Raw genomic sequence first — 18916 nt, 5'->3', positions numbered from 1 at the left:
GGGCATTAAGCAAGGATGTTAATAGCTATAATTATTATTTAAACTTTTTATTGTGTCATTATTAACACATATGAACTTTCCATACACATATTAACACATTTTATTGCTAACCTGTACTTGCTCCCTTTAAAGACCCATTTGTGCTTGTTCATCCGCTAGTCATTATCTGTTTGTTTATTTTATTCAAATTCCAAAAATCGTAAATGTACATTATAGAATCTATTTGATCCTGATGTAAGAGTGTCTGTCATTTTGTCCATTGAAAGCAATTCCCATACCTTATTTCTCCAGGCCACAAACGTTGGACAATGTAGCCTAACTTCAGTGATCTTGAAAATTCAATTTGTTATTTTCCTCCAAAACACTATTATCTTAGGACATTACTATTATATATAAAGAAGGACTCGCCATTTCTCCATGTCCTCTCCAGCATTTATTATTCCTTTTTTATATTAGAGAGACAAGGTGGGTGAAGTAATGTCTTTTATTGGACCATCTTCTGTTGATAAGAGAGACAAGCTTTCCCTCAGGATTCTCTCTCACCAACAGAATTTGGTCCAATAAAAGACATTACCTCACCCATCTGGCCTCTCTAATATCCTGGTACTGATACAGCTATAACTACACTCCCTTTTTATGTATTTTTCTTAAATTGGAGTGAAGTACCATGGATAAAGTATTTTGTAATAAATTGCATGAGGTGTTGGGCTTCCTCCAGATATTTTTGCATTGGTCAAAAGTGATACCTGTTTTTAGATTCTTTTCCAATTTTTTCCATAAGTATAGTCTTAGCTTCTAGATCTGTCCGTAACAATTCATTATACCACATGGAGATCAATCATGTCTTGGACTTTCCCATTACTAGTGTTTTTAACCTCATTGATGGTCTCCAGAAGCCTGGTCTTGCTACATGGAATTTGATAGACTGCTTTTGTTGCAAATAAGCCAAAACAGGTATATTAATATTCCTTGTGTGTTCTTTTATATTGTTAGTTTTCATACTTTTATCATTACAGAATATCTGCCCAATGGTTGTATACCATTTCTCTCCCATGCATTATATATTGGATTGGATAACCCCAGTTGAAATTCTGTAATGTCTCTGATGGGTGTAAGCAGGGATGAAAAGGAGCTACCTGTTAGTTGCATGAAAACCTACGTTGTTGTTTTCCTTTTTTTGTTGGTCTAAGTCTTTTAGGTAAAAATATCAATGCATTAAATTTATATTTAAAATCCTGTTCAAGTTCCCCCCAGTGTTTACTGGGGTCACCATGCTACCAAGTTGATAGTGATCTTATCTGACTTGGCCAATAATAATTTAGTACATTTGGTGCTGCCAATCCCTCTTCTGGAGTGGATCTGTAGAGAGTTTTCTTATTTACTCTTGGGAACTTATTGTTCCATTCAAATGTAATAATTCTTGTTTGAATTTCTTCTTGAGTTCTTTTTTATATCCATATTGATAGGTCCTGAAATAGGAAATTAATTTTTGGCAGCCAGTTGATTTTAACCCCTACTATACGGCCAAGCCAAGACAAATGTAGCCTTTTTCCAATCCAGCAAATCATTTTTCAGTTTTGAAATAATAGGCAGAAAATTAATTTCATATAGCCAGTTGAAGTTGGAAGCAATATGGACTCTCAGTATTTTATTTGTTTAGATCACACACTCAAATGTACCTTGCAGCTGGTTAATCAGAGATTCCTCCAGCCCTACGTTCAATATTTCAGATTTAGTAATTAACTTTAAGCCTGATATATCACTGAACTCATTAATTTCTTTCTGAATGTAAGTCATAGTTTGTACTAGATTGGTAACTGTTAGTATCACATTGTCTGCACACAGCACAATTTTATGTTCCATTTTATTAATTGTAACTCCTGTTATTCTGACCTTTTTGTGTGTGTGTCTGTGCTGGGGTTCAGTAAAGAGGGTGAAGAAGAAGGGGGATAAAAGACAGCCATGTCTGATTCCTCTTTGTAGTTGAAGTTCTCTGGAGTGTACCCCATTAATCTTTATCCTAGCTGAGGGACAGTCATATAATTACATTTATCCAAATGTTCATATTACCTCCAAACCCCATCTCTAATAGCAGTGTTTTTAAGAAAGGCCACACTACTTTATCAAAGGCATTCTTGGCGTCCAAAGGTCTCTGAAGATCATCTAAAGATCTAAGGATCTTTATTTTTGTTTATTATTCATATTATAAATTACTCCTATGATTCGCCTAATGTCAGTCAGTTGTGTATTAAGCATGAAACCTGTTTAATCAGTGTGTGTTAACTGAGGAAGGACTGCTTCTATTCTTCTGGCAAGAGTCTCTGAAAATATTTTGATATCTACATTATAAGCAAAATTATCCTGTATAGCAGCTTGCCTTTTGGGGTCTCGGTATTTTCAGCTATATCCACTTCTGGATAAAATCTCATGAACTCTTCAACAATCTTAAATTTTACTTCTGTTTTGGCATTTTTTATTACCTGTATTTGACTCTCTTCCTTCTCTGTAGATAAGGAGTTTATTAGCTTTATCCCCCTCCCATAACACTGCTGTTTCAGCCAGCTGAGAGCTTTTTCAGTTTTCTCTGTAAGTATAGTATTTAGTTGCTCTCTGAGAAAGCAGAGGCATTTAAATATACTTCTAGACCATCTCTTTCATGCAAAGCTTGCAGTTTTCCAATCTCCTGTGTTAATTTTGCTTATTCTGTTTCACTTTTGTTTTTCCCTCTGGGATGCTAGGCTAATTAATTTCCCTCTTATTACAATTTTATATGCATCTCAGACAATGTTTTTAGATGTTTGACCTTTATCATTAGTATCAAAATAGAACTTAGTTTCTGTTTTGATAGCATCCAGAGTAACTGAATGCTTTATTAGGGAGTTATTTAGCCTCCAAGTCTTTTCTATAGGATAATCATCATTGTTGATTTTACATCGGGTTGCAACCATTGTACAGTCTGTCCATACTTGGGGTATGATATCAGAGTCTGTAATATCTGCTACCAAAGATGATGAGACCAGGATGTAGTCAATTCTGCGTACATTTGCAGATGGTGGGGGGGGGGAGAATCCTATAAACTACATAATTAAATTAACTGTAACTATATACCCATTAAGTATACTGTATACATATGAAGTTTCCTGGGTGCTATACAGTCCAACTTCCATTTAATTGTATTCGTTTATCACTATAACCCTACAGAAATATATCTATTACTCAGTATAATGGCTTAACCCATATGCTGATCTTGTTCTTCTGTCTCTGGACTATTACTTCTGCTCTCAGGTTTGTCCTGTTGTCTTAGTGGTGTATCTCATTGGATCTGAAATAGACACATATCTGCATTTCCATTAAAGGATAGTCTAAGTGAGAACCCCATTTGTATTTTCTAAGAATTGTAGACACCGGGTGCAGTATTCTTTGTTTTCTAAAGGTTGAGGTTACCAGATCTGGAAAGATTTGTATGGGTAGATTGAAGAATCATTAGGGGTTCAGATCTCTCCCTTATTGCACTCAGTGTTTTTTCCTGTCTTGGTAATACTGGAGATGGACAATCACATCTCTTGCTCTGGAGCCTACTGCGAGCTTGGGGAAAAAAGAATCTATGGGTCTTTCAGTACAAATGTATGCCTTGCTGCCCAGTTAGAAAACATCATTCATCATTCCCAGAAGACTTCTTTCTTCAATGTCCTCTGGCATACCTTTAATCTTGATATTATTTCCATATTCCCTGTTCTCCGTGTCCTCCAGTTATAATACTCTCTCTGTTCAATTTTGTAAATATTTATAAAATTGATAATATTGTTCAATTGCTCATCTAATCCTGTTTCCACCTATGTTATTTTCTTATTAATCTCTCAGTTTCATTTTGATGTCTTTAATATTGGCCTGGTGCTTTTCTATCATCTCTTCATTCATCTTCTTAATTTCTGCTTGGAGATCCTTCAGGTTATCCGTAGTGACTGGTGCCTCTCTTCCTGCCTCCATAGTTTGTCTGCTGGAGGAGGTGTTATCCTTCTTTTGTGGAGATGTCTTTGTTTTGGGGGGAGAAGAGATCTTTATGTGGGAAGGTTTTCTTTCTTTTCTAGACATCTAGGTTTTGTTACTTTTTAGTCCCTCAATGCTCTAGGGTTACTTCTTCCTTGCTCGCCAGTCCCCTTCCTCGCTTGCCATCATCCCACTTCCTCACTGCTTGTCTGTCCCTTCTCAAAATGGTTGTCGTGACCCTTCTTCCCCCAGTCACATTAATAAATAATAAACAGAGTTTATATCACACTCCACTCACTCATTGTCCTTTTACATGACAGCAAGGGTCATGTCCCCAATTGCAGATCCACTTTTAGCTTGTTTTGCAGACTGGTGACACTGGATTTTATTGCTAATTTTTCTAACCCCCGGGCTACTCTATGGGCCCTGGGATCTACCAGCTGTCCTTCTATCTTCATTTTCCTTTTTATACTTTAAAAGCTTTCTCTGCTGGTGGCTGGTCATATTTAGGGCTTAGATTTGTGGATTTGATCTGGTTTGGTCTTTTTATCTTCTTACCTCTTCATTTACCTTGCCACGCCACATTTTGCAGAGGGCAAAATTAAGCCAACCTCTTGTTTTATCAGCAGCTATAATATTTCTTGTTCATACTTGCGGTGGATAAAATGTTTGGAGCCTCCTGTTTGGCACTCCAAGGTTTTGTATTTGTCAGATAATGCTAATCTTAGCCATTAATATTTTGGTATATTTTATTGCAGTGTCTAGTAAAGCTCTCAAAATCAGTTTTCTCAGGAGAGAAGGCTCAGCACTTTTTGTTAACTGTTCGGGTACTCAGCGCAAACTGCAAACATAAGTCTTCTCGGGCTCATAGAAAATACTTAGCTCATCTGAGCATGCCAAGAAGTTTAACAGCATAGCCAATCCCATACTAACACTGCATCATTTGTTTAATTTGCATTTTCACATCCAGACTAGTAACTTGATATTTATATTTAAAATTGTCAGATAAAATATGGCTAGGATGCCCATCCCGGACTGGACAAGTGCAAAGAACATAATAGGCAAAATTGAGCTGTATATGAGTATAGGCTCATTTTCAATAACTGTATTGTCATGATACTTGTTGCAATAGACTATACATGACTATGTTTGTCAGAGCAAATGGCTATGTGGAGCTGTCAAAATAACCATAGCAACAGACAGTAAGAAAGAACCCTTAATGTTCTTTTTCTTAGATAACTTGATTTATCTGTTGAAGCATTATGTGACTATTAGAGCTGGACAGGAAACAGTGTTCCCATCTTGTGAACATTTTTGTAATTTCTCTGCATTAGAACAAAACTGAAAGCTTTTGAGGTTTTTTTTTTATGAAAAATGCAGAACTAGAGCCCCTGGAATGGCCAATAGTCTGGTGATTTAAGTTCCTGCTCTGCCTGATTTGGAATAGGGATTTGAACCCAGATCTCTCATATTATTTTGTTGCTTACCTAAAACAAAGGCTGATATTAAATGCCTCTTTATCCAGTGTCAGCCAGTGAGGAATATTTGTCATGGAGTTTAACGTGGCAATTGTTTGTGTTTTAAAGCGTAGGAAGCTGAGGATTGCAAAGATTAACATTAATATAAATATTTTCATAATTTAAAAGAAATAAATGAAAATGTTTTGAATTTTTTTTTTCATTTTTGTGTAACCCAAACATCGCAGTTTTGTGCTAGTGTATGAGAACTAGATATTGAAACTGACTAGAAATAAAAGTAGAACAGGCTAATCTATCTTCCTGATCCAAGACTCAGTGAAATGTAAAAAGTAATAAAACAGAACAGATGGCAAAAAGAATTAGATTTTTAAAATTATTTCAGCTTTACTAGCACTGTGTAAGGTGCTGTTAGTTATGCAGGGAAGTAAGTTCATTCCTTAAAAATATGATGGATCAAATTCATCCCACTGAAGTTCTAAAGCAGTGATGGATTTGGCCCATTATATTTAATTTCACATTGTCCATTTAAGGCCCTAACAACAGTATTTATAAAACCCTTCAGATAGCCATGACTAGCATTAGTCAGACAGTCTCTTTCCCTGTTCAATTTTTTTTTTAACAAAGCCCTTCTTCTTAGGGAAAGTATTTGTTTACAGGGTTTTTTAATCTGAGCAGGAAATGTATCAATTAGAAATAACTTTCTAAATTAACTGACTCCCACTATTAAAACATTCTGACAGTTTTCTGGTGCCAGCAATGCCAGATGAGAAATCCCACATTGTCACTGTGGGAAAGGCGAGGACAAGATGAGAAATGTTATTCTTGGCACTCAAAAGATTAAAAATTTTAAATATTTATAGAGTCTTATCTAAACTACTGATTGGTTATTAGTTCCTTGAATTGAGGCAGGGATGTGTAAATCCCTAGAGCTTTAGGATCATATCCAATCTGAATGAATCTTAACCTTTAATAGGGAATTGGCACTTGAAATCTTCCTTGAGTTATTCCCTTCTCTTCCATACTGCATTGCCCTCAGATACATCTTTTTTCTTTCTTTCTTGTAACGAAAGCAAAAGTTAAAGTTTGGAATCATCTCTGCTTGAGGTGTTTGGTTTGATTCAGAGTCACATTTATATCATTTGCCTTTTCTCTGCTTCATCAATAGCTTTGCACTGATATGTATTCCTTTTGGTGCAATACCAGAATGACTCCCTTCATTTGGTATTATCTTGTTGCTATACAATTTTTATCAATCTTTTCACCTCAGCAAAACTTCGTAAAGACTTAACAATTTTATATCTTTTACATAAACATTCCTGGTGAAGCTCAAGCCTTTCTAAAGATTGGCGGAAGCTATTGGATATATTTGCTGGTATTGTAAACCCACATTTTTCCTGTCAGTTGTAGAATCGCTCCAACTTGACAACTGTAATGAAATCTTTGATAATGCCTTGGCTGCCTGTAGCAAATGGGCTTATTGTGTGAGCCAGGAGTCCTCCAGAAAAACTGCTGTAGGTTCTGAGGAAGAAACAGGATATCACAACATATGGCTAAAAAAAAACCCAAGTCTTACCTCAGTTAATTTTGAACATCTTAGGAGAACCCCTTAAATGTACGAAGGAGACTTAATGTATTTGGTGGTTACAGTTTTTCAGCAAGTAAAAAAATAATCATTTTCCCTGGTTTAATTTATTTCCATATTGCTTATAAGCTTGTGTTAAACAAAAAAAAAATGATAAAGCTTGGGGCAAACTTTAGGAATAAACCAGGTGGGAAAACTCACCAGTGCTAGCAGCTACCGTACTTAAAAAAAAGTTTTCCAAATTCGATAGGCTTGTGAGCCTAGGCCAACTCTAATTAAAGTTAAAGGAGAGCAAAAATAAGCATATAAAATACTGTTTTGGTTCACATAAAACCTGAATAAGTCAAAATCTGGATTATTCAATTATGTATGGTTGTGGGATTTCTTTTGTGAGCAGTCTCCTGCTCAGACCAGCTCTCTCCCATCCCTCCACTCTGAAGAAGGAAAGGAAAGGATTTTAGATTTTGTTTCTTGGGCTCAGTCCACGCTCTTCCTCTGACATGCCCCTAACATGAAAAAGCATACTCACAAGAAAGTGGAGATGCATTGATATCCTTTTGAATATTACCATAGGGTATAGCTCTGCAGCTCCACTGGCTTCTGTGCTGTGTAAAATGGAATTAGCTCACTGAGATATGTATCTATTTTTTTTAAAGTTTCACTTCTCCTAATGGGAGCATTCAGCATTGCCATAACATGTGACTCTGTGAGCTGAAAGACAGTGAATTTTGAGGGAGTTTCACCCTGAAGTTTGCCACTCTGACACTTACTTTCGTCCTTTAAACAGCAGTATAGTTAGTGCCCAAATTGAGATCTACATGCTCTCCCTTTTAGTTCTTGATTGAAATGGATTTTGCCTTGCTATCAATTTTGTTTAGTTAAGTTGTCTATTAAGCAAAACTAAAAGCTTTGAAGAGTTCCTCATGTTGACTGAAGTGTCATTGAGACAGGCAGCTGCCTAGTCTTGGTGAAAATGAGTTAAGAAAGTCAAATCCCCATTCCTGACATGCACATACCTTGTAGTCTCTGCCAGTCTGCAGAAGCCAGGGAAAAACAAGTAAATCATACACGCTGTCACCATTTTTAGTTAATGAAGGGTGTTCGTTATAATGTCACTCAAGATTCCAAAAGACCTTGTGTATGTACAGCACCTTGAAAGAGTGCACAGATTAGATGCAGTTTACTGTAAATTGTCTTGAGAAACAGATGTTGTTGGTATGATCAATGATTGAGAGCCTGGGTATCTGACGTCTGTACCTGTCTTCGTTCCAGAACTACTATGTGACCCTGGACAAATTGATTAACTGCTCTGTACATTAACTTCTCCATCTGTAAAATGGGAATAATAATACTTGCCTACCTCACAGGCCTGGTGCAATGTACAAGTTAATGAATAGTGGAACAGTGCTTTGAGATCCTCAGGTGGAAAGTGCTATAGAAATACAAACGATTACTAATATTTTAGTTACCAGTTTTCTAATTGAAAATCATTAGGACTTGTGTTCCTAAATCACATAAGCCCATTTGAAAATCCACCCTCACTGTACTGTAATGTGTCATTAGCAACCCATCTGCAGTTTGATCATTGAAGAGAAGTGAATAGAAAAGCAAGATGCAGTCCCTCCCTTAGGCCTGGTCTACACTGGGGGGGGGGGGGATCGATCTAAGTTACGCAACTTCAGCTACGTGAATAACGTAGCTGAAGTCGACATACTTAGATCGACTTACCATGGTGTCTTCACTACAGTGAGTCAACTGCTGCCGCTCCCCCGTCAACTGTGCCTGCACCTCTTGCCAAGCTGGAGTACAGGAGTCAACGGGAGAGTGCTCAGGGGTCGATTTATCACGTCTAGACTAGACGCAATAAATCGATCCCCGCAGGATCGATCACTGCCTGCCGATCCGGCCGGTAGTGAAGACATACCCTTAGACGTCTAGAAATCTTGAAGGGGATAATATTTTTAAAATACAATATTATTAATATATAGAGATTAAGGGTGGGATTTTCAACAGAACCAAGGCCCGGATCCTCAACGATATTTAAGCACCCAACTCCTATTGAAACCAATAGGTGTTAGGCACTTAAACACCATTAAAGTTCTGGGCCCAAATGACTTAGGAGAACAAGTCCCACTGAAAGTCAAGGGGACTTGTACTCCTAAGTCATTTAAATAGTTTTGAAAGTCCCGCCCCTTTAATCTTTGTATATTTACAAAAAAATTCTCATGAGACATCTTTGTAAATAATTGTGAAAATACTCTTTGCTCTTGCTGCTGCCAGCACTGTGCAAGCTTGAAACAGAACTCCTTCATAGTGCACTTTTTTGCCAATGCTGATTATTTTAAAATTGTTCACGGAGGCTGGACTGCCAGCATTAGTTACTTGAAAGAGTAATGGCACTGAAGCATTTGTTTTGAAGTCAAAAACCTACACATGCATAGAGAGCATTACATGTATATTGTGTACAGTTAAGGGGGAGGGGGAAATGCTAGGTCAAATTTGGGCTTGCCAAAATTGTGAGTGTCCCTTTAAATGAAAGATGAGAAATGAAATAGCAACTGTTATCATTGGGATAGAAGATAACTTCCTTTGTATTACTTACAGCCCAGAGTTTGTAACAGTGCTTTGACTTCTACTGTTGTATCTTGAACTGCTGCTGTCAATCACGCTTTTTTTTTTTTAAGACTCATGGCAAATTTATTTTGGATAGTTTCTTAACAGGTGTTTCCTTTACGTTACGAATGGTTTAAATGGGAAACTTGCTTTTTGTCCTGAGTTTTCAGCTGAAATCACATGGCAGTCTGACACAGGCGCTTGTATGTTTACTCATCTGTGCTAATGCTGACAGCAGATACTTGCAGATTCCCACAGTTGGCCTGGATTGGAGACAGAACAGATGTTGGGGATTATGGAGAAGGATTGAGAGAGGCTTTAGGCCTGTGTGTTTGCGGAAGTAATTCATTGTAGAGACACTGACAGGGCCTGTTGAACCTTCACGGAGGAGTTCTGTGAAATAGGTCTCAGTGGAGTTGCATATCAGAAAGTAAAAGAAATGTTTTCCTGATAGCTTTAATTAAATGGAAAACATAAATCAGTACAGTAAAATAAAGCTAAGTGCAGCAAAATCTTATCATACTTCTGCAACATTCTTCTTAACTAAGGCCTGAAAATATTCATTACTTAGAGCCACAAAAACTTTCAACCTCCAGAAGCATAGGTTTTCTGACTTCCACCTTGGTGGACTTTTTAGGAAGGAGGAAGGGTTTAAAAAAAAAAAAAAAGGGTAGAGCAAAGAACATTTCCAGGCAGTGAGGATTGGACACCCAGGAGAGCTTCTTCATCTTTGAGTAGGGCTAGTAGTCTTTTATCTATCTAGCTACACCTTCATAGGTATATGAAGGGCTGGAGCACCCACAGAAAAAAAAAATAGTGGGTGCTCAGCACCCACCAGCCACAACTGTTCAGCAAGCTCGGGGAGGGGCTTGGGGGAGTGCAGAGAGCAATGAGTGGAGGGCAGCGGGGGCTTCGGGGAGGGGGTGGAGCAGGGGTGGGAAGAGGCAGAGCAAGGATGGGGCCTTGGGGGAGGGAGTGGAGCGGGGGCAGGAAGAGGCAAAGCGAGGGTGTGGCCTTGGGGAAAAGGGCAGAATTGGGGCAGGGCCTCGGGGCAGAGCAAGGGTGGAGCACCCCGGGAAAAACTGGAAGTCGGCGCCTATGTTTTGCTCAGCTGCTCCAACAGGCTCTCCTCTGTTGGGTATCAGATGCAGCAAGAAGCAGAGCAGCTCAGAAATCAGCACGCCATGGAGCTGTTGGGATGGTAGCAGATCAATGACCCCATGAGAAACATAGGGGTTTTGCCACAGGACCAGGTATTCTTTACAGACACCACGTGCCACAATATCACAGCAAACCTATGAGGCGTGATGGGTCTCACCAGGGGCTGGATTTGGAGGAAAGTAGATTTTTAGTTGTTTCGATTTTATTTACCTATTTATTGATTTAGGAGGACCCTCTTCAGCTATGACTATCATAAGTTATTTTTACACATCACACAACAAACCATAAGTTATTGGACTGTAATTTTAGAAAAAAACTAAAGCATGTGACAAAACTTGTAAGAAAGGAGAGTCTTGTGTGTATTTACTGTATAAATAATGGTCTTCCATGAAAAATGCAAGAAGCAAAAAGCCAAGATGGCTTTGCTAGGGACTGCTCAAGCAAAGAATAAACTACACTGGAAATGAACCTATGGGGAGGGAATCAAGCAGGAAGACCGTACACAGGGCAAAAAGTCACTTTTGGCACAACCTCCATTGACTTCAGTGGAGTTGCACTCACACCAGCCATGCATTTGGCAAAATGAGTCAATTAAAGCCTTCAGGAGAGAGAGAAGGGAGCCAACAGAACAAATTAAGGTTTTGCTCAGTTAACAGCAGTAGAAAAAGATTAGGTAAAATAGTAGAGACATTACAGATCCATTGGTAAATAGAAAGGGTAGGCAAATAATGAACAGCTATATTATATCAAAGAAATATATGGTGCAGGGAAATAGCTATTATGTTCATGAAGATTTATATCACAGGGATCAATACCAGGTAAAGATCTGCTTAGAAAATTAAGTATATAGTACCCAACCCTGCAAGATGCTAAGCACCTCCTCTGAAGTGCAGAGTTGTGTCAACTCCCATTGGCTGCAGTAAGAGTTGAGCCTGCTCAGCAACGAGGCCCAAATTAGCAGGTCAAAATAATGTATATCTCAGGGTCTTATGGATATTAGAAGAGACGTATGCTGTGCCATTGCCAATCACTGTCAGAAAGTAATGAAAGAGAAGGGAGACTGCTACTCAAATCTTCTCTCTCCAGAGAGCTCTGTAACAACTGAGCTATGGGATATTGAGGTGTGGGGTACCCTCAGTCTCTCCTGTTGAAGCTGTTCCACTTTGTGTAAATAATTAAAGAGTCATTAGATCAGGGGATGGGGTCTCCCATGTGGGGTGCCCTAAACACTGAGCTATAGAATTGTTCTTCCTTTCTCTCTCTTTCTGTGGCCCAATGACGCTTTAAATATTTATACAAAGTGGAACAGCTTCAACAGGAAAGATTGAGAGAGCCCTGCATCAGACTATTCTATAGCTCAGTGGTTGGAGCACTTACCTGAGAGTGGGGGAGATCCCTGTTCAAAGGAATTTAACGTGAGTCTCCCACATCCTATATGAGTGCTCTCACCACTGGACTAGAAGTTATAAGGTGGGTGGCATCACTCCTAACAGATTTTGAATGGGACCTGATCCGGTAGGCAGCTTCTGAGCATGCCTAGCAGATCAGGCCCCGCATGAGAGAGAGACAGGCAAATAACTATTTTCTCCAGTTTATTAATTGCTCTGGGGTTTAGGTGGGAGATAGGCAGTGAGACACCTAGAGTGAGGCAGTAGTGTGCATGACCAGGGCTGAAATGTTGCCGCTTAGGGAACTTTTACAGTGAAAATTTATGTGCCAAGTGAGTTTAGGCACCTATGGGGTTAGGTGGGAATTTTGTGGATCCTAAAACTGGGACTTGGTCACCTAAGTACCTTTGTGGGTCTGGGCCTTAGGTCCTGATTCTGCAACTCATTCCATGCAGGTCTGTGACCTCAGTGGGGCTCTGTGCAAACTCTGGTATCTGCGCTCACTGCCTCAATTACAGGTTCAAGACCTTAGAGAACAACTGCATCATTAAAAATAGATCATACTGGGCAAACTGAGGGTTTAAGAATGACATCCTGACTCCATTGAAATCAATGGAAATTTTTCCATAGACTTCCATAGAATCAGGATTTCATGCCAGGTCTCTGCTGTATAAGGACTATAATATTGGATCCTAGATCACAGTTTTCAATCTAAATACAAGGCTGATGTTGCACTGGAAGAGTGCCTGGACACTAGTTGTACTTCAGTAAAGTACTAGATACAGTGCCACTTTTATAGATACATTCAGTCCAAGTGGATTGCACAGGTAGTGCTGTTGTAGAAAGGATAAACAGGAAGATCTGGGTAATTATAGCCTGTCAGCCTGACATCAATCCCAGGCAAGACAATGGAGAGCTGATACAAGGCTTGATTAATAAAGAATTAAAGGAGGGTAATGTAATTAGTGCAAATCAACATGTATTTATGGAAAATAGATCCTGTCCAATTAATGTGATATCTTTTAATGATGAGATTACAAGTTTGGTTGGTTCAGGTAATAATGTTGACGTAAAATACTTAGACTTCTGTAAGGCTTTTGATTTGGTACTGCACAACATTTTGATTAAAAAACTAGAATGATATAAAATTAACATGGCACACATTAAATGGATTAAAAACTGACTAACTACACATCTCAAAATGTAATTGTAAAGAGGGAATCATCATCAAGTGGGTTTGTTTACAGTGGGGTCCCTCTGGGATCGGATCTTGGCCCCACACTTTTTAACATTTTTATCTATGACCTGGACGAAAACATAAAATCATCACTGATGAATTTTGCAGATGACACAAAATAAAAATAGGGGGAGTGGTAAATAATGAAGAGGACAGGTCACTGGTTCAGAGCAACCTGGATTGCTTGGTAAACTGGGCACAAGCAAATAATATGCATTTTAATTTGGGCTGTCGATTAATCGGAGTTAACTTGTGATTAACTCAAAAAAATTAATCGTGATTTAAAAAATTATTTGCCATTAATCACAGTTTTAATCGCACTGTTAAACAATAGAATCCCAATTGAAATGTATTAAATATTTTGGATATTTTTCTACATTTTCATATATATTGTATTCTGTGTTGTAAATCAGTGTATATTATTTTTATTACAAATATTTGCACTGTAAAAATGATAAACAAAACAAATAGTATTTTTCAATTCACCTCATACAAGTACTGTAGTGCAATTTCTTTGTCATGAAAGTGAAGCTTACAAATGTAGATTTTTTTGTTTGTTACATAACTGCACTCAAAAACAAAACAATGTAAAACTTCAGAGCCTACTAGTCCACCCAGTCCTACTTCTTGTTCAGCCAATCACTAAAACAAACAAGTTTGTTTACATTTACAGGACATAATGCTGTCCTCTTCTTATTTACAATGTCACCAGAAAGTGAGAACAGGCATTTTTGCATGGCATTTTTGTAGCTGGCATTGTAAGGTATTTATGTGCCAGATATGCTAAACATTTGAATGCCCTTTCATTCTTAGGCCGCCATTCCAGAGGACATGCTTCCATGCTGATGATGCTTGTTAAAAAAAAAAAACGTTAATTAAATTTGTGACTGAACTCATTGGGGGAGAACTGTATGTCCCCTGCTCTGTTTTACCTACATTCTGACATATATTTATGTTATAGCAGTCTCAGATGGTGACCCAGCACGTGTTGTTCATTTTAAGAACACTTTCAGTGCAGATTTCACAAAATGCAAAGTACCAATGTGAGATTTCTAAAGATAGCCACAGTACTGGACCCAAGGTTTAAGAATCTGAAGTGCCTTCCAAAATCTGAGAGGGATGAGGCGTGGACCATGCTTTCAAAAGTCTTAAAAGAGCAACACTCCAATGCGGAAACCACAGAACCTGAACCACCAAAAAAGAAAATCAACCTTCTGTTGGTGGCATCTTAATCAGATAATGAAAATGAACATGTGTCGATCCGCATTGCTGTGGATTGTTATTAAGCAGAGCCCGTCATCAGTATGGACGCATGTCCCCTGGAATGGTGGTTGAAGCATGGAGGGACATATGAATCTTTAGCGCATCTAGCACATAAATATCTTGCGATGTTGGCTACAATAGTGCCATGAGAATGCCTGTTCTCACTTTCAGGTAACATTGTAAACAAGAAGTGGGCAGCATTATCTCCTGCATATGTAAACAAACTTGTTTGTCTGTGCGAGTGGCTGAACAAGAAGTAGGACTGACTGGACTTGCAGATTCTAAAATTTTACATTGTTTTATTTTTGAATGCAGTTTTTTGTACATAATTCAACATTTGTAAGTTCAACTTTCATGATAAAGAGATTGCACTACAGTACTTGTATTAGGTGAATTGAAAAATACTATTTCTTTTTTTTTTTACAGTGCAAATACTTGCAATCAAAAATAAATATAAAGTGAGTATTGTAGACTTTGTATTCTGTGTTGTAATTGAAATCAGTATATTTGAAAATGTAGAAAACATCAAAAAAATTTAAATAAACAGTATTCTGTTATTGTTTAACGGTGCAATTAATTGCACTATTAATCGTGATTAATTTTTTTAATCACATGATTAAGCATGAATAATTTTTTTAATCGCTTGACAGCCCTAATTTTAATATATCTACATGTCAATATATTTCTAGGAACAAAGAATGTAGGCCATGCTTACAAACTCTATTCTGGGAAGCAGTGACTCTGAAAAAGGTTTGGGGGTTGTGATGGATAATCAGCGGAATGTGAGCTCCCAATGTGAGCTGTGGTCAAAAAGTCTAATGCAACCCTGGGATCCATAAATAGGGAACTCTCAAGTAGGAATAGAGAGATTATTTTACCTCTGTTTTTGGCTCTGTGTCCAGTTCTAATGCCCACAATTCAAGAAGGATGTTAATAAATTGGAGAGGGTTCAGAGAAGAGCAATGAGAATGATTAAAGGTTTAGAAAACATGCCTTATAGTAATAGACTCAAAGAGCTCAATCATTTTAGCTTAAGAAAGAGAAGGTTAAGTTGTGACGTAATTACAGTCTATAAGTATCTACATGGGGAACAAATATTTAATAATAAACTCGTCAATCTAGCAGAGAAAGGTATAACAAGATCCAATGACTGGAAGTTGAAGCTAGACAAATTCAGACTGGAAATAAGGTATAATATTTTAACAGTGAGAATAATTAACCATTGGAAGAACTTATCAAGGGCCGTGATGGCTTCTCCATCACAGACAATTTTAAAATCAAGATTGGATGTTTTCCTAAAAGATCTGCTCTAGGTATTATTTTGGGGAAGTACTATGGCCTGTGCTATACGGGAGATCAGATTAGATTATCACAATGGTCCCTTTTGTTCTTGGAATCTATGAATCTGTGAAAAACATTTTAATCGGTGATCTGCAAAAGGCAGTACAAAAGCACATACAGTAGAACCTCAGAGTTACGAACACCAGAGTTACGAACTGACCAATCAACCACACACCTCATTTGGAACTGGAAGTACGCAATCAGGCAGCAGCAGAAACAAACAAAAAAAAAAAAAAAAAAAATACAATAGAGTACTGTGATAAACGTAAATTACTGAAAAAATAAGGGGAAAGCAGAATTTTTCTTCTGCATAGTAAAGGGTCAAAGCTGTATTAAGTCAATGTTCAGTTGTAAACTTTTGAAAGAACAACCATAACGTTTTGTTCAGAGTTATGAATATTTCAGAGTTACGAACAACCTCTATTACTGAGGTGTTCGTAACTCTGAGGTTACACTGTACATTTAAATGTGGTGATGATACAATGGTGCAGTGAATGGAAAAAACTTTGGCGGATAGGGGGAAATAAAAATGGACTTAAAGATATTAGAGAAATGGGTAGAAAACCAAAAAATTCATTTTAGGAAACTGGGGAAATGATATTGCTTAGCACTGATATAGCAAGTTAAATTTTCAAAGCATTATGCAAATATTAGCAAGTTCATCTTCACAACACTTTTGTGTAAGACTGATAAGTATTTATCTCTTCCATTTCACAGATGAAGGAGTGTAGAGGCAAAGAGGTTAGGTAGCATGCCCAGTGCCACATAGTCACTCAGTGGAAGAACTGGGACTGTAACTTAGTTCCTGGCTACAAACCTTATGTTCTTCCCAATAAATCATATTACCGCTCAGTAACACAGCCTAACTCATCTGGCGTGGGGGAGAGGGAGGGGAGGAACGACATCCTGAAACACAGATTTGCTCTGCACAAAAAAATACGAATGCAGCGATACAGTTGAAATTCTAAATACAGAAAAATCAGGAAATGTGAAGGTTATGGGCTCCCTCTGTAACTATAAGTCAGCCCAATTGTGCATATATAGTGTTTTGTATTGCTGTGTAGAGTATATCTTCATTGAAAAGCAATGGTTTCTGCTAAACATAATTACTCCCTCTGAGCCTTTAATTCAAAGATGGGTTCTGTAAAATTTAATTTTCCCCCTGCAGCTTACATGATAAAGACCCAGCTATTAAACAAGGGAAGCTACAATGTAAGAGTGGCTACTATTAAAAACTGCATCGAAAAAGGTGTGGATACCAAACAAGAACAGTTACTAACTGAAGATGCACAGTATATGGTATAACTATCATATGCAATGTAGCAGTTCACACCTAAGTGTGCAAACAAAAATGTGAACAAGACAAGTATCTCTGCCTCATTGTCAGTTGTATTCTGATTTGCAAAACATTCTTTGTATTAGTGTCTGCATTATTATAATTTTAGTTTTGATAAAAAACTGAAAAGGGTTGAAAAATTGGAAAGGTTTCAGAAAAGAGCTACAAGAATGAGTCAAGGTCTGGAAACGCAATCTATGTAGTTTATCCAAGAGACGGTTAAGAGGTAACTTGGTCACGGTCTACAAGTACCTACACATCAGGAAGGAATTTCTGATAATAGATGGGTTGTTTAGTCTTGCTGTAAAAGGCATAATGAGATTCAATTGTTGGAAGCTGAAGCTAGACAATTTGGACTAGAAATAAGGTGCCAATTTTTAACAGTGAGGTTGGGCCAACTTACCTAGGAACATGGTGGATTCTCATTTAGGGTAGAAATATAATATATTATATATCGTAATATACTCAAGAGACGCGCTGCAAAGAAATCTTTGAAAGATGTCACTGGTGCCAGTTTACATGAAATGTGATTGTACTATAGGAGTGGGTGTCTCCTAAGGGAGGCAGTGTGTTGCAGTGGAATGGGTACAGGAGTGGGAGAGACTTAGGAGAACTGAGTTTTAGTCCTGGCTTTGCCACTGATCTCCTGGGTGACCTTTGGCAAGTAACTTGATCTCTCTGTGCCTCTGTCCGGCAGATGGGGCTTTTAGCTGTGGCAAGCAGCCCACTTAGGGAAAGGAAAACTCTGATTTCAAACCAAGAATGTCAGACCTGGCCAGTTGTTTTGTGAAAGTTGTGCCAATCGCACATGCTGTATGGGTCTGCACTGCTGATCCTGGCTAATGAGATAGAGCAAAAGAAGAAAGTGATTGTAACCTAGTAGTGTCCTCTAAATAACTTTGTAAATGAATTGTTTTGTTTCTACATTGTATTCTCTGCATCAAATGACATTGTAGTGTACACTGTCAATGAACCAGGAAATCAAATTGAAACACAATCTGATTAGCATTCTTAGTAATAATAGGAAAGTAACACAGAGAAGCTTCTGTATTTTATATTAATTTAAAGGTGAGACATAGCAATGTGTATTTTCTTGGGTAATGATGCATGTGTGTGTGTCTAGTTAACACAAAACAGAGATACATTTACGTAATAATGTATACCCAAGATATTGCAATTTTAAAATTAATATTTGATATTTAAATTGCAACTAAAAATACAATAAAAATGATGTTATGTCAGTAAAATAGATCCTAGCACTGTGAAAAATGTCATAACAGAGGAATAAGAGAAAAGAGAAGAAGATCTAAGGGCCTCATTCTGCTGTTACCCTGGTGTAAATCAGAAGTAAATGTTTAATTGATGTTTCACTAGTGTAACAGTCATGTTTGAGAGCTGATTTGTAATGTGACTGTGGCTAGTACTGTTTGTGTTCCAGTGTGCACTGGTGTGATGCTCCCCGGGGTAGCCAGGGTTGTGTGGCACCTCACCTGCCCTTAACATAAATTAGCCTTATCTGTGCTTGCTGTG

This window comes from Terrapene carolina, unplaced genomic scaffold, assembly GCF_002925995.2.
Source record: "Terrapene carolina triunguis isolate 2854851 unplaced genomic scaffold, T_m_triunguis-2.0 Scaffold139, whole genome shotgun sequence".
Taxonomy (NCBI): domain Eukaryota; kingdom Metazoa; phylum Chordata; order Testudines; family Emydidae; genus Terrapene; species Terrapene triunguis.
This window is presented reverse-complemented; position numbering follows the sequence as displayed.